Genomic DNA, 24,451 nt, shown 5'->3' with positions numbered 1-24,451 from the left:
CAGTGGGAAAGGTCTAAATTTAATAAAATTAAACACTGCACACAGAAATCATGACTACGTACATGAAGGTGCACAGAGCAGCAATGCAGGATGGATGGATGGATGGATAGAATGAGTCTGTTGGCGACTTTTACTGCAGTGATCAGGAGGGAAGGAGGATGGGGATTCTGAGGTCATGGAGCTTCATCCCACTGGGCACAGCATTCATGGTTCCCAGGTAGTGACATGGAGTCTTGCGCTCCATCTGTTGGAAAAGAGAAGAAGAATGAACAAATTGAATTGACTGCAGGAGGACATGACACAAAAAAGAAGAGGATTGGAGCGGTTTGCCTTAAAAAAAAGTACAACCTTACATCACTTTAAATTTATCCTGTATGTTGATTAAAAAAAGAGAAAATCAATGTTTCCTGTAATCCCTCACCCTTTCCCAACAATTCCCCCCCTTCAACAAGCACCAGCATGACTTCACAAACACCACTCCTTCGGGGCTTTACTTTCATTTCCAACCTTACAGATTGGCTGAGGAGCAAAAACCAGGAAAGTATTTGCATTTGTGGAGGTTGGCATTATGGTGAACCTGTCGCTTTATCCTGAATGTGCAGATTAATTTAACCTTCATGCGTTTACTTTGCAAGGAAGAATGAAGGTTGAATTTTATCAAAGAGAACCTGTCACCCAAACACCATGGAGAGACCCATCCTGTGCACAGACCCAATACACAGCTTATTAGTATAAAATTATGGATGTACTACAAGCCACAATGTTAATGCTGCTCCCTGGGCAATTCACAGGCTGTATTTTATTAAATATTAGACCATCCTAAAAGCGTGGTCTTCCACGGGGCTAGGAAATGCACAGTTGAATAGGGACCCATCCATCTTTCAAAACAGCTCTTAAATTTACCCATATATTAGAAACAATGTGAAACCCCCCGGAAAAGCAATTGGCTGGAAAAAGACATTTGATATACCGTATTTTTTGCTCCATAAGATGCATTACCCCCCCAAAAAAAAAAAATGGAGAAAAATGTCTGTGCATCTTATGGAGCAAATATGGAGCAGCCGGTCTGGTATTCCTGCTGCCGCCGTGTCAGAATACCTGGCCGGCCACTCGGCTCTTCTCTGCAGCAGAGCCCTTACCTGTTCCTCGGTCCAGAGCTCTACAGTCTTCTCTCCCAGCACCGGCATCTTTAGTGTGGGCACCAGGCTGTGACAGCCGGGTGCCCACTGCGCATGCATGAGAAGTGTTGCTCTCTGTGAGTGGTCCAGCAGTCTTCTGGGACCTGTCAGTGTCCCAGAAGACGGGGAGGGAGGACAACTCAGTGCAAGTGGGAGTGGGTACCTGCTACCCCTCCCTCCCCAAAGGTCCGCAGTCTCTGCTCATCCCCTGTACTGTGTCACCAGTCTCTGCTCATCCCCTGTACTGTGTCACCAGTCTCTGCTCATCCCCTGTACTGTGTCAGCAGTCTTTGCTCATCCCCTGTACTGTGACCGCAGTCTCTGCTCATCCCCTGTACTGTGACCGCAGTCTCTGCTCATCCCCTGTACTGTGACCGCAGTCTCTGCTCATCCCCTGTACTGTGACCGCAGTCTCTGCTCATCCCCTGTACTGTGACCGCAGTCTCTGCTCATCCCCTGTACTGTGACCGCAGTCTCTGCTCATCCCCTGTACTGTGACCGCAGTCTCTGCTCATCCCCTCTACTGTGTTCGCAGTCTCTGGTCATCTCCTGTACTGTGTCTGCAGTCTCCGGTCATCTCCTGTAGTTTGTCCGCAGTCTCTGGTCATCTCCTGTACTATGTCCGCAGTCTCTGGTCATCTCCTGTAGTATGTCCGCAGTCTCTGGTCATCTCCTGTATTATGTCTGCAGTCCATTGGGTCAAAATATTTTTTTTCTTGTTTTCCTCCTCTAAAACCTAGGTGCATCTTATGGAGCAAAAAATACGGTATATCCACCTGTGTCTGTCTGGGTCTCTTCCCTGCCGAGTAACCACCAGCTTATCACTGACCATTCCTGCAAACTTCCAGGAATCTAAAAAAAAAAAACAAAAAAAAAAAAACACTTAGCTTAACACTTAACACAAAAAACATAGCTGGTGTCAGTGAAAGGAATAGTCCATCACTGATGGGAGGAATAATACCTCATTGTTGGTCAGAGGGAGGAATACACCCTGTTCCAAATTATTATGCAAATTCTATTTAAGTGTCACAAAGATTAAATATTTTGTTTTTCAGTTTAACTCATGGATGGCATTGTGTGTCAGGGCTCTTTTGATCACTGAACACAATCTCGGACACCTGTGATAATTAGATTAGCAGGTGAGCCCAATTTAAGGAAACACTACTGAAGGAGGGCGTTCCACATTATTAAGCAGAGCACCGTTTTCAAGCAATATGGGGAAGAAAAAGGATCTCTCTGCTGCCAAAAAGAGTGAAATAGTTCAATGCCTTGGACAAGGTATCAAAACATTCGATATTTCACGAAAACTTAAGCGTGATCATCGCACTATTAAGAGATTTGTGGCTGATTCAGAGCACAGACGGGTTCGTGCAGATAAAGGCACATTGAGGAAGATTTCTGCCAGATCCATGCATCGGATCAAGAGAGCAGCTGCTAAAATACCATTACATAGCAGCAAACAGATATTTGAAGCTGCTTGTGCCTCTGGAGTCCCACGGACAACAAGGTGTAGAGTCCTCCAGAGTCTTGCAACTGTGCATAAACCTTCTATTCGGCCACCACTAACCAATGCTCACAAGCAGAAACAGCTGCATTGGGCAGAAAAATGCATGAAGACTAATTTTCAAACAGTCCTGTTCACTGATGAGTGTCGTGCAACCCTGGATGGTCCAAATGGATGGAGTAGTGGATGGTTGGTGGACGGCCACCCTGTTCCAACAAGGCTGCGACGTCAGCAAGGCGGTGGTGGAGTCATGTTTTGGGCCGGAATCATGGGAACAGAGCTAGTCGGCGCCTTTAGGGTCCCCGAAGGTGTAAAAATGACCTCTGCAAAGTATGTGGAGTTTATGACTGACCACTTTCTTCCCTGGTACAGAAGGAAGAACTATGCTTTCCGTAATAAAATCATCTTCATGCATGACAATGCACCATCTCATGCTGCAAAGAATACCTCTGCATCAATGGCTGCTATGGGGATAAAAGGAGAGAAAGTCATGGTGTGGCCTCCATCCTCCCCTGACCTCAATCCTATTGAGAACCTTTGGAGTTGGATCTGTGTTTAACAGATGAGGCTGAGCGCTCCTTACGTTGGACTCGCCAGAAGTGGTATTGCAAAGCTAACAAACCAGACTCTATGTTGGCCCGTAGATTGCGTTCTTTTGCGCAACACCCTAAACCGATATCTTTACGTACTCGTCACAATACCCTTACGAGCAACCCAGTAACGGTTTTAGAGGAGTTCCGGCACAGACTAGCTAAACTTTACTCTGATCCCACCCGGGCTGACCCTCAGTCTATTTCTGACTTCTTATCTAGTTTGTCATTACCTACTTTAACACCGGCCCATAAGGATCTGATGGATCGCAATATCCAAGTATCTGAAGTTTTGCAATGTATAGCGGAACTGAAAACAGGCAAACGCCCAGGTCCTGATGGATACACGGCACTATATTATAAGAAATTGGCTGATGTGCTCGCTCCCCACCTTGCCGCTATGTTTAATGCGGTGAAGGGAGGTTCAAATTTTTCCCCGGACTCTTTAACTGCTAATGTAGTTATGATCCCTAAACCGGACCGAGATCATTCTTCCTGGGCTAATTATAGGCCTATCTCTCTTACCAATATCGATATGAAGATTCTTACTAAGATTTTGGCTACTCGATTGAATTCCTTCCTTTCTCGTCTGATTAAAAAGGATCAGGTGGGATTTGTTCCCCATAGGCAGGCCGGAGATGCCATTAGACGTATTTTACAATTGCAACATTTGGCCCATACTCGTAAAATCGATATGATGCTCTTATCCTTGGACATCAACAAGGCTTTTGACACTTTATCCTGACCGTATCTCCTGTCGGTCCTCCATCGTTTTGGCTTCGGTCCTTCCTTCTTGCGATGGATCTCTTCACTATATACATCCCCTCAAGCGAAGCTTAGATACTACGGATTTGAGTCTTCTACGTTCTCGGTTGCTAGAGGTACTAGGCAGGGCTGCCCGCTTTCCCCTTTACTTTTTATCTTAGCCCTGGAACCGTTGGCAGAAGCAATCCGTGTACATCCTGATATTAAGGGAATCGATGTGGCGGGCTCCCAACATAAATTATCGTTGTTTGCGGATGACATATTATTGTCAATCTCGAATCCGGGGATTACTTTGCCTAATTTACTAGCAGTTCTTGATTCTTTTGCCACCCTCTCAGGTTTACACGTCAATCCAGCTAAATCAAGAGCTATGTCAGTTACCCTCCCACCATCACTTCTGACTACTTTGAAGCAAACGTTCCCCTTCCAATGGCTTTCGGCCTTACCATATCTAGGAATTAAGCTTACCCCGACATATGATGGACTGTATCAGGCTAACTTTCCCACTGTTTTTCATGAGTTGACTGAGCTTTTGTCCTCTTGGTCCCATTTCCCGTTATCATGGTTTGGCAGAATTAATGCAATCCGTATGACCTACCTTCCTAAACTATTATACCTATTTCGTGTTCTGCCAGTTTCAGTACCTTCGCATATATTGCGTATACATCAGCGAAAACTTTTGTCCTTTATTTGGGGCTCCTCTCGACCTAGAATTAGCAAGCACATTTTATTTGCGCGGCGGAATGCGGGCGGGTTATCTGTTCCAAATCTCCAGTCCTATTATTTGGCGGCTAACATTGCCCCTTTAGCTCATATTCATGCTTCTCACCATTTCCCCCTGTGGGCTGTAGTAGATATGATGGACTCTCACCCGATACCGCTCCCCTCCTTGCCCTGGCTCCCTAATGCTCAGCGTCCATCTAATCTTAGCCCAACGCTGACACTTTCGCTTCGTCTTTGGGATTCTATAAAATACTCCGCTGGCCTTATCTCTCCTCATCTGCCTCTGCTACGTCTATTGCATAACCCATTATTCCCTCCGGGTAAGGATAACCCTAGACAGTTTGTCTGGTGGCAGACACATGGTTTTTATGATATTCATTCACTCCTATCCCCCACCAGAATAATTACCTTTGACACTTTGCGTTCTTCTTATAACATTCCCCTCCGAGAACATTTTGGTTATCTTCAACTTCGTCACTTTATTCATACTCTAATACGTACGCATCCAGGACCTTACCGTTTATCCCCTTTTGAAAGCCAGTGTAGACATAGACCTCATGCTCCAGGTCTGATCTCCCTGATTTATTCTTCCATTATGTCATATAGAACCCCTCCGGTTCGTTCCTACCATCAGCGTTGGCAGTCGGAATTAGGGGGAACCCTGGATCAACAAGACTGGCAGCTCATGACCCAAACATTATCTAAGTGTTCCAGGAATGTTATTATTCTTGAGAATGCCTACAAAATTCTATACCGATGGTATTATACGCCTGCCCGTCTAGCTAGTTTTATTCCTACCTATTCCCCGGTTTGTTTTCGGGGATGTCAGCAATTAGGTACCATGGCACATATCTGGTGGACTTGTCCTAAGGTAAGCAGGTTGTGGATTAGGGTGTATGCCCTCCTCCGCACTATTCTTCATACAGACATTAAGCGTAATCCATATGAAGCGCTTCTATTTAAACCACCAGAGGGCCTTCTCCGCTCTGAACGGCAACTGGCATCACATTTATTTATGGCAACTAAGTTGACGATTGCGAGGGCTTGGAAGACTCCTGTTCTTAGCTTTGAGGCTGTCAAAAACCGGATGAACTTCATAATGGTCAATGAAAAACTGACGGCCATATTATTGGATACCCATACAAAATTTCTGCAGATATGGCGTCCCTGGCTGGACGTAGCCCAGCCCTCGAGATTCGACCAGTCCCTTCTATCGATATGAGGATGGATTCTGCTGTGATCCCCCCGGGGCCCCTCCCTCTCCCCCCTTTTTTTTTTTTTTTTTTTTTGTTGTGTGTCTGTGTGTGTTGTCCATGTCTCTCTACTATTTGTCTTTTTCTACTCTTCTGTTTACTCTGCTCTTAAACATAATTTACGGATTGTACCTCCTGTTCTCTACGCTGCATTCGTAAGGCTATTTATGCAATCTAGATTTCTTTTTAAATTCTAGGTCATGAATATGTGCTGTTTTTTGATGCGGCCTTTTCTCGGGCCTTTCCTGTTTATTATAATGTTGATATAGCAATACTTCCCTTTGGAGTTTACATTATCATTGCCCACAAAGGTCTGTTGCCCGTTCTCTCCCAACCTCCCTCCCCATCCCCTCCCTCCGGGCACCTATGTAAACTTTTCCGATTTTGCCTTTATTGATGCATGCCTTGCACCAGCTTCCCTTCATTTATTGTACTATGTAAATGTTGGTCATTGAATTTTTGTTACGATTGTCTGTTCATCTTTGCTTATTTTTCAATAAAGCTTTTTGTAAAAGAGAACCTTTGGAGCATCCTCAAGCAAAAGATCTATGAGGGTGGGAGGCAGTTTACATCCAAACAGTAGCTCTGGGAGGCTATTCTGACATCTTGCAAACAAATTCAAGCAGAAACTGTCCAAAAACTCACAAGTTCAATGGATGCAAGACTTGTAAAGCTGCTATCAAATAAAGGGTCCCATGTTAAAATGTAACGTGACCTGTTAAAATGTTGTTAAAAGTTTGATTGAAATAGCTTTTGATTTCAGTAAATATGCTGCAAACACAAGAAACTACAATTTTCAGTTCTTTACAACCTATAAAGTGTTTTGAAACTTACTGTGCGGAATAATTTGGAACAGCGCATTGTAAGTGTTTTAGGTTTCAAAAAAATCCTGTTATCATTAGGAGGTTTGTTCAATCAAATTTGAATTGTACTCTTAATAGTTGATAACATGAGAATTATGCCGACTGTTATTTACATCAATTATTTAGGTAAATGAGAAAAATATCATTTGCATAATAATTTGGAAGTCCAAAGGGCTAGATAAAGGCAAGTAAAGGACTGGATATGGCCCTCGAGCAGCAGTTTGGAGACCACTGGTCTAGGGAGTAGTGATGGACGAATTGGAAAGCACTTAAATGTGTTCAACAATTCACAGGATAAAGTAATATTTGAGCAGGTAAAGACTTAACAACTGGGACTTCTAACCTGCCCAACTGACTGTAGGTTGGGAGATCAGGGCACACTCACTCAACATCATAAAGCAACTGGAAATGACAGGATTCTCCCAATTAAGTCTTCTTAAATGTAACCCATTGGAATTCTGCACCACAATCCTTTTGCAGGGTTTTAACACTGAAACACTGACAATCCCTGTTATTTCCCCACCCTCCCCAATAACTGGCCCTACAGCCACTGCTTATTTTTAGTCAGGAGCAAAATAGAAGTATCATCGCCCATGCCATGTATGAATGCGAATTCACCCTGCACTGCAATATGGTAAATGTCTGCAAGCAATATCCATCTGTACTATCGCCCATGCCATGTATGAATGCGAATTCACCCTGCACTGCTATATGGTAAATGTCTGCAAGCAATATCCATCTGTACTATCGCCCATGCCATGTATGAATGCGAATTCACCCTGCACTGCTATATGGTAATCTATACTGCTTTTAAAATCCACCTCTAACTGAAGCCGATTCATGGCTATCAATGTTCTTGGTAATTCTTACTGCTTCCCAAATCTTTACGGCTACGTTCACACTAGCTTTGTCAGCAGGCGTCAGACAGGCGTTTGGGAAGTGTTTTTAACGTTTCTCAAACACCTATGAATATTCTGCACATGGCAGCACACAGTGCTGTTCACACTGAAGCGTTGCGTCGCCGCAAAACTGACGCCTCATGTTGAGTCAGGAGGAGTTGAAACCTCCCATTCAAGTCTATGGTGACGCTCCTCAAACGCCTGGGCGTTTGTGGAGCATTAATACCATTAAACTTCATTATAGGTGTTTGTGGTGCGGTTTTAATGCTTGGTAAATGCCTCAAAAACGCTTCCCAAATGCCTGTCAAACACTATAGGAGCGTTTGGCAAGAGTTAGAGATAAGTCAAGTGTGAACGAGCTCTAACTCTGTCCATATTACTGTGGTGTTTATTTTGCTCTTATTGTCTTACCCAAATTTATGAGTTGATCCTAATCTTTACAACTCTGCCCTCCTGCAGTCTTTTTGTCCTCCTTTGGTGTGAGAAATTTGCCCTGCTAGCCATGTGTCTCTCCTATGCATTCCTCATTGATTAATTGGCAATACCCCCACCCAACTCAGTAAAAATTTAGACCTTCCTTAGGGGAGGCACAGCCAGAGGCAGCACAGCCATGGGTAGCATTGGCAACTATCATCTTGGATTAAGTATTGAGCATTGCACTTTGGCTCTGCACTTCAGCAAAACCACAGCAGACGACTTCAAATACTAAACAGACTACAGGTGACCTGTTTCCTCTTCCACTCTTTCATCTCTTACCCAGTCTGCTTCTTCATCTCACCACTCTGTAACATGCACTCCCTACTCCTCCTTCTCACAGTTGTATCCTCTCTCTTCAAACTCTCTCTCCTACACCCCTCTTCTCCACCCCACAACTCATATATATCACCCTCACTCCTACCTTCACCTTATTACTGTACTCATCAACTCCTGCTAATTCTGAACTCACATCCTAATAAAACCTCCAGGACACTGGGACCTGTCCCTCCATATAAGTCACACTCCCATATTACCTCTCTCACCCTTCTGCATCTCCTAACATCTGGGAGACATTTCCCAAATCCTGGGCCACCATCTTTCTCATTTGACCAACACACCTTATCCTCGAACTGCGGCCGCAATCCACACAATCTGGTTACTATTCCTCTTCTTTCTAGAACCAGCCTCCCCTTTTCCTGTGCCCTTTGGAATGTCTGCTCTGTCTGTAACAAACTCACTTCTGTCCATGACCTTTGAATCACTAACTCCTTTAACCTACTTGCAACTATGTAAGGGTGTGACGCATGGATGAATACTGACATCTAATGTTAAACTATATTGTGCCTGTAATATGCTCTTTGGTCAGTAGATGGCAGCAAAGTACAAGAATCGATTTTGTAGTGACTTTTGCTAAGACAAGATAAATGCTTATTTACCCTATAAAGTTTCATGAATACTAATTTAGGGGCCGAGTAGGACCCTCAGAAGGGTCATAGTGAACTGTAAATGCAGGTTTGAGGCTGCAATTAAGAAATGACTTACTGCATCACAAACTCTGAGGAGGAAGTGGAGTCTGGGTCTGGCTTTTGGATGCTGAGGACGTCTGGAGAATCTGTGTGGGGCCTGGAAGAGGATTTACGGCTCACAGTGGAATCTGGCAAGGGCACCTAAGGAAGATCCACAACGAGGCCAGGAAACAAGTGACTGTGTGGTCTGGTTCCGGAGTGGGTCAGGAGAAAACACCAAGAGCCTGGCAGGGAACCGTAAGTGCGGCTTTGCCGCAGCACATCGCACCACACGTGGTCAGTGACATTTTATATATACCAGAAAGTTACAAGAGACATACTCCACTTTCCTTTGGATTACAAATAGTATTGCGCAATACTTAGGGTGCACCCCAACGTTATATCTTGCTCAGGAACATTCAGGCGCAGCCAGGCTGCTTTCTGGACATTGGGGAAAAGTCCGCAAGTACGGGGTTAGTGTTAGACAGTATTATTCTTACTGTATGGTTATGCGCTGTTATCATTCTGTTTACGTATGCTCAACTACATGATCACTATAACTCTTCAGTAAACGTAATTGTGGCATCGTGTACCCTCTGAATCTGTGGGCCCAGCCCTCGGTTTTCCTTCAACTACAGAAACCTGGCTTCATGAATCTGACTTTCCCTCTCCTGCTGCCCTTTCCCATGGTGGTCTCCTCTGGACTCACTCTTACAGGTCTAGTGGATGGAAAGGAGGTGGAGTTGGAATCCTCCTATCCCCTCAAAGCACTTTTCAGGACCTCCCTCTCCTCATTTGAAGTTCACTGTATACGTCTATTCTCTCCAATTTCTTTAAGAATTGCTGTGATCTATCAGCCTCCTGAACCGGTATCACGCTTCCTTGTTGACTTCTCTGCCTGGCTGCCTTACTTTTTCTCTTCTCAAATTCCCACAATCATTCTTGGTGACTTAAACATCCCTGCTTATCTTAAAACTCCTGCTACCTCTAAACTTCTGAGCCTAACCACTTCTATTGACTAAAACAATGGACACATGCTTCTACTCACTCTAATGGGAACTGCCTCAACCTTGTATTCTCCTACCTATGCACTTGTCAGGGATGCGGGTGTGACCAGAAGTGTGTGGACTGACACAGGGAAACGCAGGCTTCAGATATGGTATAAATAAGACAATTTATTAAGACTAACAATACAAATATAAACGCAGTGCACCAAACACCAAGCTAACACAAATTCATACAACAAGGTAAAACAAACCCAAACCTAAACTGATATAGATACACAGGTACATACACATATAGAGCACAACGTAGCCAGGCAGGCCGTGTCGATAACTATCGGGCAGGTAGGTACAGGAGGAGCAGGCGGAGAGTAGTCAGGTCACGAGCCGGGTACAGCAACTAACGGACAGGTAGGTACAGGGGGTCAGGCAGAGAATGGTCAGGGTCACAAGCCAGGGATCAAACAGGAGAAGTCAGCAGAAGTCAGGATTAGGCAGGGTCGGCAACAAGTCAGGCAGAAACAGGAACAGGAATGCAGGTTACAAGATACAGGGGCCCATGGAAAAACACACACCAAGGCACAGACTGCAGGTCTGGCCATCCCTTAAATACACCACCTGCAATCAGCCCCAGGTGATGGCTAATTGCCGAAGTGAACCTCTGGTTGTTGAGAGCACCCGCTGGCCAGCCCTGGTACTGCAGCCCACAAGGCAGGTGAGTCCCACCACTATTGGCAAGTCCATTCCTGACAGCACTCTTTGCAACCTCACCAACTTTTTTCCGATCTCTGATCACTCCGTTATTAGCCTCACTCTCTCCTTGGCTTCCAACTACCAGTTACCGGTAGAAACCTTCGTTATCTTAACCCTTCTCTTCTTTTTTTCGGCAACAGATTGTCTCTATGACAAAATCTCAGCCCTGTCCTGTCCCAACCTGGCCACTTCTGTCTACAACAGTTCACTGTCATCCACTGTGGACACATTGGCCCCCCTCACTACACACAGACCTAGGCCCTAACCGCTACAGCCCTGGCAAAAAGACAATACCAGATGCCTCAAAAAATGTAGCCATGCTCTTGAGCGTTTATGGCATACGACTAAGCCCCAGCAAGACTTCAATCAATATAAATCTGCCTTTCAAAAATACAATTCCTGTCTCCACACTGCCAAACAGACCTATTTTATCACTCTCATTAACACCCTCTCACGCAATCCCCATCAACTCTTTTCTCCATTTAACTCTACTTCATCCTTTACCTCCAGCCGCTAACTCACTCACTGCCCAGGAGATCGCTAATCACTTCAAAAATAAGATTGATACAATTAGTGACGAGATCTCTACTGTACAGATATCTCCCTCACCCTACACTCCTTGTCTACCTGCACAATCTATACTTCCCTTGGTTAACCCAGCTACTATAGAGGAGGTTGGTAAACGTTTCTAAAGCCTACCTAACCACCTGCCCCCTGGACCCTGTTCCCTTGCAAATACTTCGGTCATCCTCTGGCTCTATTCTTCACTCTTTAACTCGTATCGTCAGTCTCTCCCTTTCTACTGGCATCTTCCCCAACTCTCTAAAACATGTGCTAGTCGCCCCCATACTTAAAAAGGCCTCACTGAACCCCAGCAATCTTAGCAACCTAAGACCCATCTGCTTACTCCCTTTTGCCTCCAAACTCCTTGAATGTCTAGTCTACAACCAGCTGAGCTGCCACCTTATTGAGAATAACCTTCTCGTTCCCCTTCAGTCTGGATTTCACCCACAACACTCCACAGAAACTGCTCTCCTAAAACTCACAAACGACTTACTAACCGCGAAAACCAATGGTCACTATTCCGTACTCTTGCTCTAGGACCTCTGTGCTGCCTTTGACACAGTTGGCCACCCCCTCCTCCTCAAAAAAACTCTATTTACTTGGTCTTGGTGACTGTACTCTCCGTTGGTTCAAATCTTACCTATCTCACCGCACCTTCAGTGTCACTTACAACTATACTTTCTCCTCTCCTACTCCTCTCACTGTCGGGGTCCCCCAAGGTTCTGTCCTTGGACCTCTCCTAATCTCGATCTACACTTCTTCCTTGGGTCAGCTGATAGCTTCCCATGGTTTCCAATACCATGTCTATGCTGATGACACACAAATCTACCTCTCTACTCCTCAGCTCACCACCTCAATTCCCTCACGTATTAACGATTTACTAACAGACATATCAGAGACAAATCAGACTGGATGTCACACCACTTCCTAAAACTCAACCTATCCAAAACCATTTCTTAGTCAGGATCAATAGCACCACTATCAACCCATCCCTGAATGCCAAAGTGCTAGGGGTAACCCTGGATTCTGAAATATCCTGTCAGGCCCACATCCAATCCCTGTCCAAATCATGCCGCCTCAACCTCCGCAACATCTCCAGAATACGCCCCTTATTAACAAAATGATGCCACAATGCTCCTAATTCACTCTCTGATTATCAGTACAATTTGCACTGTTGTCATTACAGTTACAAATTGTATTGTAACTGTAATGTCAACCTTCATTTTGTATAGCGCTGCGCAAACTGTTGGCACTATATAAATCCTGTATAATAATAATAATAATCAGAGAATCTGTCATTCAATAACATTTTGTTGGGGTGGTTACTGCACTAGCTATTGAGTCACAGAATAAATCCACAACACTTGCAGTCAGGACACCGGTACACCACGATCCAAACATATCAACAAACTTACCTTGAACACATCCTAGTTGTGGTCCAGCGTGAAAAGCACCAGCAAGTCAGACGTTCCCTTGGACAGATTCTTGGGGACGACAATTGCTCCAGAGAACTTTCTCTTTACAGTCATTCCGTTTTCACTTTGACAACAAAAATAAACATATTAGTTATCTGGAAGAGCATCAACCCCAGCACTGCCCTCATATTCTACCATGGACAGGAATACAATCAGTTTGATTTAAAATTCCAAACACTTGACTTCTTATGAACAGTTTTCATATTTCCATTGTCTTTAGGATGTATTTGGGTGCATTTATTTTACATTACAATTTAAAGAAGGATCGAAGTCTACACTCAGAAACCTGCAAGTTTAAAGGATAAGTTCACCTATTGTAAAAAAAAAAAAATAATAAATGCACGTGTTTTTTGCAAGCACCAAAAATGTGCATTTATTATTATTTTACATTGCATTCTGTAAAGTATTGCACCTGTGATCATCAGATTGTGGGTGCAATGCCAGGTTCCAGCAGGCTCACAATAAGCTGTCTGCCCGTACCTGGGCAGAAACGGGTGTGGAAATTTTTGAAAAAACTACTTGTTCAGGGACTAAATCGGTCTCCAGGTCTACTTGTCCTGACTAAAAAATAAATATATTTTAACCAAAACACTATTTAAATCTGAGGTGCTTTATGGACTGTCTGGGGCTTTTAAAAAAAAAATAAAAAAAGGGACTTTATGGCGAATTAAACGTTTAATATTTTTAACATTGCACTCTATATCTCCTCCTCCCCTCCCTGCCTGTCTCCGGCACCGTACCCGGGGACTAGCAGGGAGGGAAGAGACCTTGCAGTGTAATGAGCACTGATTGGCTGCTCCTCAGAAAATGGGAGTGTTGGACTTATCCTTTATCACTTTCACTGCCAGAGCCATTTTTGCGTTTTTTGTGCACATTTAAAAAATCATTTAAGGCCTGATTACACAAAACTCTTAAACATTATATATTTTGTGAAAGCAGAGACCCTAGAAAATAAAATGGCAGCAGTTCCAATTTTATATGTCACATGATATTATCACAAAGATCTATGAAACTTAAAATTTCAGTAAAAAATCCACTTAATTTAATTTCAGGGCACAAAACGCAATAAATTATCAGATTTTCTTGTAAAATATAAAAGATGAGATTGCATCGAGTAAACAGATATCCAACATGTCAAACCTTAAATTTGAATGCACGCGTGAAAAAGGTCCCAAACTTCAGTTCCCTATATTTTCTATAGGTGACGCTTTTAAAGCTCCTTATAGGTCATCAGTTTAGCGTTACATAGGAGGACTGGTACTAGAATTATCGCTCTCATTCTGGTGTGCACGGCGATATAGAACATGTGTATCGCACTTGACGTTTTGATGTGTAGGCGCCCCAGCGCATGCTTTTACATTTGTGTGTGCGTACATATGTGGGGGTGAGGGGCATTATATGCTAGGGTGTAACTTACATTTTTAAGAAATAAATTTTTTTTTTTTTTGTTAAATCACATAGGGGACAAAAAGTCCCCTATGTGATGATTTTGGGTGACAGATTCTCTATTTTGAGACATCCAGGATCTAAAAGACCCTGCATGCCTCCCCTGTGCTCCACCAAGATCAATAACACAAGCATCATTCCCTCCCCTCATGCCAGGGTACTAGGTGTAATCCTAGACTCCCATCTGTCCTTTCAGCCCCAAGTCCAGTCACTGTCCAAATCTTGTAGACTTCACCTCCACAACATCCCCAAGATACGCCCGTTCCTAACCTCAGAAACCACTAAGCAACTTATCCACTCCCTTGTTATATCTGGCCTTGACTATTGTAACTCCCTCCTCATTGGCCTACCTCATCACAGGCTATCCCCTCTTCAGTCTATCATGAATGCTGCTGCCAGACTCATCCACCTTACTAACGTTCTGTATCTGTCACCCCTCTCTGCCAATCCCTCCACTGGCTTAACGTTGCCCAACGGATAAAATTCAAAACATTAACAATAATGTATAAAGCCATTTATAACTCTGCCTCAAATGACATCACCAATCTTGTCTCTAAATATCACCCAAACCGTACTCCCTGCTCCTCACAAGACCTCCTACTCTCTAGCTCCCTTGTCTCCTCCTCCCATGCTCGTCTCCAGGACTTCTCCAGAGCTTCCCCATCCTCTGGAACTCTCTACCCCAATTTATCAGACTATCGCCTACTCTGCAAACCTATCTCTTCAGGGAAGCCTATCCTTCCCTCAACTAATACTGGAATCTTCTACTCTTCCAACCAGTTCATCCCCCAAAGTTACTACCTTTTGTACCACTAGCCCCTCCCTCCTAGATTGTAAGCTCCAAGGATAAGGCCCTCCTATCCCTCTTGTATTGAACTGTATTGTTGCTGTATTGTCTCCCGTTATATTGTAAAGTGCTGAGCAAACTGTTGGCACTATATAAATCCTGTATAATAATAATAATAATAATCACATTCTTTCCTGGCAGGGCCGGATTTAGTTTGTCTGGTCTGGGGGTGCAGTAAAAAAAAAAAAAAAAAAAAAGTCGGGGGCATAATGTTTACACACATTTTATCCAATCCTCTCTTAGCTCCCTACAACTCCATGTGGCTGTATTATGCCAGCGTTTTTCAATCTTCAGATCCAGCTGAGGAAAGCTGGGATTGAACAGAAAATAAGTCCAGCAGTGCATGTAGCACACCATTGCAATTGGTTGTCACGGTCAGGTTGTGCCTAGCAGTGGAAATGGCTTAAAGCAGGATGAAAAGAACCTGAGCCTAGTCCCAGTATACAGTACACTGTACACATATGGCACAGTCCTTGTACCCACAAAATGCTTCTAATTTATATGCCACAAGTGACAGTCTCACAGTAAGAACATAAACCTCAGGGCAAAGGAGTTAAAATGAACCCTTCCTTTACATTTGCTTTTCTGCACCCAAAAAGGTATTGTTTTGCCTCACTGAGCATATCTTAAAGAACTTCATAACAGGTTGCCGACCAGCCACAGTACATATACTTTTTTTCTTTTGTTTAGAAAAAATTAGTCTTAGCCTTGCATTAATTTTACTAAAGCTCTTATTATTAGCGTTCGTATTAAAACTACAAAAATGACCACGGAGTGTGTAATTGTGGGAGAGTCTGCGCCTACACTGGGTACAATACTATCACTGAATTCTCTGAACACAGCGCACTAAGCTTTGCAGCAGCTGTAAAACAGTCCTGCTGCCACCCTGTTCTCCACAGAGGGGGAAGTTAAGGATATATACAGTATCTCACAGAAGTGAGTACACCCCTCACATTTCTGTAAATATTTGATTCTATCTTTTCATGTGACAACACTGAAGAAATGACACTTTTCTACAATGTGACGTAGTGAGTGTACAGCTTGTATAACATGTAAATCTGCTGTCCCTTCAGAATAACTCAACACACTGCCATTAATGTCTAAACCGCTGGCAACAAAAGTGAGTCCACCCCTAAATGACAAGGTCCAAATTGGGCCCAAAGTGTCAATACTTTGTGTGGACACCATTATTATCAAGCACTGCCTTAACCCTCTTGGGTATGGAGTTCACCAGAGCTTCACAGGTTGCCACTGGAGTCCTCTTCCACTCCTCCATGACGACATCACAAAGCTGGTGGATGTTAGAGATCTTGCGTTCCTCCACCTTCCGTTTGAGGATGCCCCACAGATGCTCAATAGGGTTTAGGTCTGGAGACATGCTTGGCCAGTCCATCACCTTTACCCTCAGCTTCTTTAGCAAGGCAGTGGTCGTCTTGGAGCGGTGTTTGGGGTCGGTATGTTGGAATACTGCCCTGCGGCCCAGACTCCAAAGGGAAGGGATCATGCTCTGCTTCAGTATATCACAGTACATGTTGGCATTCATGGTTCCCTCAATGAACTGTAGCTCCCCAGTACCGGCAGCACTCATGCAGCCCCAGACCATGACATTCCCACCACCATGCTTGACTGTAGGCAAGACACACTTGTCTTTGTACTCCTCACCTGGTTGCCTCCACACACGCTTGACACCACCTGAACCAAATCAGTTGATCTTGTTGTCATCAGACCACAGGACGTGGTTCCAATAATCCATGTCCTTAGTCTGCTTGTCTTCAGCAAACTGTTTGCAGACTTTCTTGTGCATCATCTTTAGAAGAGGCTTTCTTCTGGGACGACAGCCATGCAGACCAATTTGATGCAGTGTGTGGCGTATGGTCTGAGCACTGACTGGCTGACCCCCTTCCCATTCAACCTCTGCAGCAATGCTGGCAGCACTCATACATCTATTTCTCAAAGACAACATCTTGATATGACGCTGAGCACGTGCACTCAACCTCTTTGGTTGACCATGGCGAGGCCTGTTCGGAGTGGAATCTGTCCTGTTAAACCGCTGTATGGTCTTGGCCACCGTGCTGCAGCTCAGGTTCAGGGTCTTGGCAATCTTCTTATAGCCTAGACAATTGTTTGATAAAAAATTCCTCCTGCGCTGTAATGGACCCCAAACCCTACCTATCAGCTGCTTACACTCAAACTGATACCCAACCAGTGCAGAATAAATATTAAACAATAGTGCAGCGCTAATAAACTGAATCACTATAAATATTGCTACATGGGCTAAAAATGCCAAACACACCTACATGTGAAATAATGATATTGAAAACATGGAAAAAAAATTAAAAAATGAAAACATATGAAATGTGAAAAATATGACACATCTTAAAGTGACCAAATCATCTTAGTGCCCCATACAAGTGCCAGCAAATAATATTGGAATAAAGATAACAAACATAAATCACGTGATAGTGCCACTTCAAATCTCATAAATGTACAAACGCAGAAATATATAAGTCCAATATGAATAATTCAGTGATGCAACATACACATACACACGCAGCTGGAGTGGAAAAGTGTGTTGGCACTTACACGATTGAGCACCAATTGCACATTGCATGTGTATGTTGCATCACTGAATTATTCATATTGGACTTATATATTTATGCGTTTGTACATTTATGAGATTTGAAGTGGCACTATCACGTGATTTATGTTTGTAATCTTCTTATAGCCTAGGCCATCTTTATGTGGAGCAACAATTCTTTTTTTCAGATCCTCAGAGTTCTTTGCCATGAGGTGCCATGTTGAACTTCCAGTGACCAGTATGAGAGAGTGGGAGCGATAACACCAAATGTAACACACCTGCTCCCCTTTCACACCTGAGACCTTGTAACACTAATGAGTCACATGACACTGGGGAGTGAAAATGGCTAATTGGACCTTGTCACTTAGGGGTGGACTCACTTTTGTTGCCAGCGATTTAGACATTAATGGCTGTGTGTTGAGTTATTTTGAGTGGACAGTACATTTACATGTTATACAAGCTGTACACTGACTACGTCACATTGTAGCAAAGTGTCATTTCTGCAGTGTTGTCACATGAAAAGATAGAATAAAATATTTACAAAAATGTGAGGGGTGTACTCACTTCTGGGAGATACTGTATTTGCCAACTAATTCAAGACCAAGAAAAATACAAGTGCCGCAGGACCAAAACAGCAGGGACGTTTACCGACATGAAAAGAAGGACCTTCCACCAATGCGTTTTTTCTAATATACCTGCTCTATGTGCAGCACATTGGGGTGTATGGATTATGAATGGCACACCCTTACATTGTACAGCAGACCGCAATGCACTGCACTACAACCAACATATACCATTTTATTGTGGGTATTGAGCCTAAAACACTTTTTCCCCGCTCACACTCCCACTCAGAACAGTACGGCACCTATAGGACTGATGAGGTCACAGCTCCTCATGTTCCTCTGGTTGGGGAATCCCAGCGGGCTGCTGACAGGAGGCCGGAGTGTAGAATTCCATGAGGTATTCACAACGACTTGGCTCCGACGTGGACATGATGACTGTTTCTTTACCACAGAACAATTTCACCTGCAGAAGGGAGAAAAATGACGGCATTTGCATGTCTTAGTCTGATCAAACACCTCATCACGATTGCTACGGTGCAACATACAGGGGGAAACACGCCTCCTCACACGTTCCCAAAGATTCCGAGTACAATCCTTCCACGTGGCTGTATGTGTACAGATGCACTTTTATGGAGACTACAAAACTGCTATGTAGCTGTATTTATAAAGTGACTGCAATGCTGTTACATAGCTGTGCAGAGTAGGCATAAGATATATGGTGTATGTGACCTTCTAGGTGTCTCGTTATCCTGTAATGAAGCCATACCCTGCACTTTGGTCACAGCAGGCAATGCCCCGCAATCCAACATGTTATTCCCATCGGTCATCCCTAGTGACACTCACCAATGTGGACCGGTTGGGACCCTGCCAACAGCCTGTGCCCTGGTCGTACTTCATGGCACTACATCTGTCATTTTCTGGTCCGGCCCAGGTGTTCCAGATGCTGTGAATATGAAGTCATAACAAAAAAAGAAAAATCACATTTACTAGAAGGTGCTCAGGAGCCTATTTGCCCATTTCCTGTGAGTCCGGTTCACACCAATGCACTGAATGAAATGTTATTTTGTGAAATTTTATTAAAGGACAAGTTCACCTTTTGTAACGTTACGTGTTATACCCGTATTCAAGGTGTAACATGTAACAAGTTACTTTTGCAGCAGCAACAAGGCCCCCCCCAATCCTCATTGTGTCAGCATGCTGCTGATCTTCTCCCCACACCCACCATTTTAAATAAACACGGCCTTGCGGCGCTCTGTCCACCCAGCCGTGTCATCCATTCACAGAATTTTGTGAACGGGAAAACTACAAGTACCAACAGCTTTTGCAGCTGACGGCTTATAGTCCTCAACCACGGCACTGTTGAGTGCTCTAGGTAGTTCACTGCTCCTCCCAGTACGTGGTGATAGCAACACTGACATTCTGCAGGAGCCTAATATTGCACCCAGGTTGCACAAAAAAAATAAATAAAAAAAAAACATTTTTACCTTCAAAAACTTTCCTTTCTTTTCTTTTTTTTTTACAAAGAGCAGCTTATCCTTTGAAGTAAAACAAGTAAACGGTGTGATGCAAAATGTCGATGGTGTGAATGGATCCTACAAAGAGTGGGCTTGTGGATAGGAATTGTGTTCCAACACAATTGTGTTTTTTTTTTTACTTTAGGTACTTTCACATTTGTTTCTTACTCAAAACATGCATACAAATATCAATGCCATTGGACTCCATTGTTTTCACTTTTGTATAGAAGGCTTACTGCTGGCAGGTTTGGGGCATCCTCACAGTAGTAAAAATCATCATTTCTGAGCTTACAGAACCAGAAATAAACAAGTACTAACACGCATAAAATGACAACAAATGAAGAACATTTCCTTAAAGCACAGGAGAAAAGCTGCAGATTTGTGGCAACTACTGCACCGAAACACATTAAAACTCCAGCAGGTAAAAAAAAATAAACACCCCTAATAAGGCAGCTTTCAAACCGTTTGGCTCCGATCAGCAGGGTATCTGCTCACAGATCGCAGTGGACTTTCCTCTGTGTGAAAGGAGCCTTAGCATTACTATTTTTGTGACCTGCAGGAGTAATAATGTTTCAGTGTGTGACCGGTCACATCCGTGCCCTTACAGTTTCTGTGGACACAGGCAGACCCGTCAGCTCTATGGGTGGCCAGGTGTAAATGGGCTCTCCTGTACCTCCCATCCAGTCAACAAAAATGAAAAATTACGCATTTCTTTTCTGTTTTTTTGCTTTCTGGACCTGGATGGCGGTAGGTGGATGTAAAGAGACACAAGCCCAATTACATCTGCCTGTCCATAGGGCTCCATGGACCTTCCAACCAGGTCTGCCTGAAAAACTGACAAGTGGACCTGATTGGAATGCTGGTGTGAAAGTAGCCTAACAATTACATCAGCACTTGCCCTATAATAGATCATACTCATCTGCAGCTTAGACCAAATTAGGGCTCATTCACAAAGAGAAAAAAACACAGTTATTTACCTGTTAACTATTTCCAGGAATCTTCCAGGACAGCTTCACATGAGAGATAGGCTCCTCCTACCAGGAAACACCTGATCCACTTTTTCCTAATAAATAGCCTCTCCACCCCTGAGATCCTCAGTGTAATAATATAACCGAAGGTCTAGGATAAAACACAAATATAACAGTAGGAATATCATATATCTAGTCCATTGTATGACAGAACACCAGCTTATAACTAGAAAAGCTACAATTTCTGGGGAAATTGTGTGAAGTGTTCTTGCCTCCACCAGTAGTCTATAACTGGAGTGGGCGGTGTAACTGGGTGGAGTGGGTTCCTATGGCAACTCACTCTACAGCAAGGCCAGAGAAGAGCGGTTAAAAAACTGCTCCAACTTGCTCACTTCACTGGCGGTTGGCCTCTTCAAAAGATTGTAGTTTAAAAATGATAAATCTGAAGAGCTTTATATTGTGAGAATCACAAGACCCAGCCCTACATTTTGTTGCATAGTATGTCTCTGAAATATTAAAAATGAAGGCACAGTCGCAGTTTAGAAATTGCCCTTCAAATTTGAGGTGGCTAGAGTGCAGTTTCAATGAATGTCAATGGGCGGCGTGAGTTGCAAACAAATGGTCATATTGTGAAGACTATCAGGACTATGGCCTAGCCGTGGACATTTTTAGTGGCAGCAGGGATAGCTGAACGTTTTGATATAAGATTTGTGTAGGTGGGCTTGAAAATGAGGGAGTGATGGCAGTTTACAAATCATGTCCTGATTTTTCAGCTCACACTCTAGCTTTTGTCAGCTCCCACTCTAGTTTTCAACATTCCGCCATTCATTCCTATGGGACCAATTTCACCACAAAAACGCTGATATTTCGTGAACCATTCGGCGAAACGTTCCACAAAGTAATAGCACACCAATCGGGAACAATCCGCACGTTTCGGTATATTACTGTCTATGTAGTGTAAAAACTGCGGGAGGAGTTAGGGTGGTAAATTTGGCAATAATAATAGGAATATATATGTGAGATAACAGTAAGTGGTTGCCATGCAAGAACACTTAATGACAGGATTCTCCCAATTAAGCCTTCCTAAATGTAACCCATTGGAATTATGCACCACAATCCTTTTGCAGCGGTTTAACACTGACACTGGTATTTCCCCACCCCCCACCGATAACTGGCCCTACAGCCACTGATTATTTTCAGCCAAGAGTAAAATGGAAGTTGATTCTAATCCAAGAATCTGTCATTCAATAACATTTTGTTGGGGTGGTTACTGCACTTGCTACTGAGTCACAGAACAAACCCAAAACACTTGCAGTCAGGACACCGGTACGCCACGATCCAAACACATCAACAAACTTACCTTGAACACATCCTAGTTGTGGTCCAGCGTGAACAGCACCAGCAAGTCAGACGTTCCCTTGGACAGATTCTTGGGGACGACAATTGCTCCAGAGAACTTTCTCTTTACAGTCATTCAGTTTGCACTTTGACAACAAAAATAAACATATCAGTTATTTGGAAGAGCATCAACCCCAGCACTGCCCACATATTCTACCATGGACAGGAATACAATCAGTTTGATTTGTAATTCTGAACACTTGACTTCTTATGAGCAGCTCTCATATTTCCGTTGTCTTTAGGGTGCATTTATTTTACATTACAATTTAAAGGAGGATTGAAGTCTACACTCAGAAACCTGCAAGTTTAACCACCTATCTACCGGGCACTTATACCCCCTTTGTGCCCCGGCCAATTTTCAGCGCTGTCTCACATTGAATGACAATTGCACAGTCATGCAACATTGTACACATATGACATTTTTATAATATTTTTCACACACAGAGATTTTTTTTTGTGGTATTTAATCGCAGTTGGGTGTTTTATTTTTGGCACTATAAACAAAAGAAGAGCAACATATGCAGCAATGATGGGCACTGATAGGCGGCGCTGATGGGCGACACGGACAACCAGCCCTGACTGCCGAAGCTGAATGGGTGGCATTGATGGACGGTACTGATGGGGGCCCTGCTGGGTGGTACTGAAGGGCACTGATCATCAGTGCCCTGATGATCATTGCCAATCTCCTCTGTGACAGCTGCCAGTTATCGGCAGTACTTTCTGCACGCTGTGACAGTGTGAGGAAAATGCTGCCGATAACAGACAACTGTATTTACACAGTGAACTGTTGTGTCATTGGACGCAGCTGATCATGTGGGAAAAGGCTGCTGTGATTGGCCTTTTACCTCATCATGTGATCAGCTGTCTCCGTAGGACACAGCGATCACGGAGATCGCCGGGTGCGTGCCCCTGATGGTGCGCGGGGGGCACATTCTGGGAGGACGTCATAAGACACCCTCCCAGAATTAGGTAACCGCGCTGTAGCCGTCATTTGGCTATATCACGGTTACCAAGTGGTTAAAGGATAAGCTCACCTTTTGTAAAAAAAAAATAAAAAATTAAAAATGCACGTTTTTTTTTTTTGCAGCCAACAAAAATGTGCATTTACTATTTTTGTACATTACATTCTGTAAAGTATTGCACCTGTGATCAGCAGATTGTGGGTGCAATGCCCGGATCCTGCAGACCCACAATAAGCTGTCTGCCCGTACTCCCATATGTCAGAAAGTTCCTACACTGCAGGAAGAATCAATGAACTACAAGAGTGCTCATCAGTGTCCTCGCAGCTCATTGAGAACTACAACCTGTCAGCCACAATGGCTGACAATACTTGTAGTCCGTTCATTCAAGGAAACTGAATGAATGACGTGGACATGTGGGTGGAGCCCTGAAGGGCCACACTGTTTTTAAATTGTGACAGCGGGTGAGGGAAGAAGCCCACTGTCATGGAGAGGAGCGCTGGTGGCGGGAGGTTGGGGAATAGGAGCATGGTAAGTGTTACACCCCAAATATGGGTGACATGCTCCGAAAGGTGCTTAGATCCTTTCATTTCTACATTGTTTTTGTTCAACCAGAGTGGCTCCAGGCAGAAAAGTACAACCTGAAGATGAACTGCTGAAAAACAATCTGGAATACATAGAACAGAGACATTTTACCTGCCAAAAGATTCTTTATTTCTGTCTGTCCAGTTCTGAGAATTTCAAAGCTCTGTCACACTGCACAGCTCTGTCTAGCAGGGCAGTAGACCTGATTTTAATCTGCTGCAGTAACTTACAGTTCTTGCTCCTCCCTCAGTCTGAATGGATAGTGAAAGAAGCAGTAGACCGATGAGCTCACACCCGTCACTCTGCTCTCTCCTCCTAACCGCATGCCCCTTACACGAGTATTGCAGCAGAACTGATTCACTTCTTGTGCTGCGGCTTCTCTCTGGTCAAATCTGAACTCTGCTGTACAGGGATTTTAAGAGTCAAATATCAAGTCAAAGTGTAGGCACTTGCATCATTCAATGTAATAATTATATATAAGCAGTAGACGAGCACATAAATGCTGCATTCTAGTCCATGGGGCGTCATTTTAAATGACTCATTC

The 24,451-nt window shown here is 43.8% G+C and overlaps 1 long non-coding RNA gene across 3 annotated transcripts; it reads right to left on the bottom strand.

Moving 5' to 3' along the window:
• On the bottom strand, positions 1–23,019 carry LOC149429403 (uncharacterized). Of its 3 annotated transcripts, XR_016310482.1 has the most exons (7): positions 22,326–23,019; positions 20,975–21,116; positions 19,327–19,426; positions 18,786–18,946; positions 12,990–13,113; positions 1,955–2,030; positions 1–244 (listed from the first exon to the last, which is right to left on the bottom strand). It is a non-coding gene; the product is annotated as an uncharacterized LOC149429403 (long non-coding RNA). The 3 variants fall into 3 exon arrangements; XR_016310480.1 differs by lacking the exon at positions 1,955–2,030 and having other exon boundaries at positions 22,326–23,016; XR_016310481.1 differs by lacking the exons at positions 1,955–2,030; positions 12,990–13,113 and having other exon boundaries at positions 22,326–23,014.
• Positions 23,020–24,451: the final 1,432 nt, after the last annotated feature.

Source organism: Staurois parvus, unplaced genomic scaffold, assembly GCF_062004578.1.
Source record: "Staurois parvus isolate SC_StPar_1 unplaced genomic scaffold, SC_StPar_1.0 ptg002716l, whole genome shotgun sequence".
Classification (NCBI taxonomy): Eukaryota; Metazoa; Chordata; class Amphibia; order Anura; family Ranidae; genus Staurois; species Staurois parvus.
This window is presented reverse-complemented; position numbering and strand designations above follow the sequence as displayed.